A 501-nucleotide genomic window follows, 5' to 3' on the forward strand; every position below is an offset into this window, starting at 1 on the left:
GGTGGAGAATAATTAAGTATGTTTACTTCCATATTGTTCTTTAATACTGCTACTCCACATCTCAGAGGGAAATATTGTACTAAACTATTGTAAAATTATTTCACTTAAGTTACTTTCCTGCGGGGATGGGCAAACTACAGCCTGCGGGGCTGTATGTGGCCGGTTGAATGTTTTAATCCAGCCCATCAGAATTATAAATATAATGTAAAATATATATATTTTTTAATAATAATTATAAGTTATAGTGAAGACCGCTGTAACGCTTCTCAGTTACCAACTTAAGTTTCCAGAAGTAGTCTTTACGTGGCATCATTCCTGCTGGCGCATCAGGCTGCGATTCCAGTCTGCTGCTCTCTGCGCTGCACACTTCCACCCCTCCCCCACAGACCCTACAGGCAAGCGTGCAACGTTTTTTCTTTTTTTTTTTGATTACAATTACCGTACTGTACCGCATACCACTTGAAAGCTTTGCTTCTTAGCGTTCAGAATCCTTTGGAATTA

The sequence above is a fragment of the Clinocottus analis genome, unplaced genomic scaffold, assembly GCF_023055335.1.
Source record: "Clinocottus analis isolate CAN_PGR_092001 unplaced genomic scaffold, fCliAna1.0.p SCAF_25, whole genome shotgun sequence".
NCBI classification, from domain to species: Eukaryota; Metazoa; Chordata; class Actinopteri; order Perciformes; family Cottidae; genus Clinocottus; species Clinocottus analis.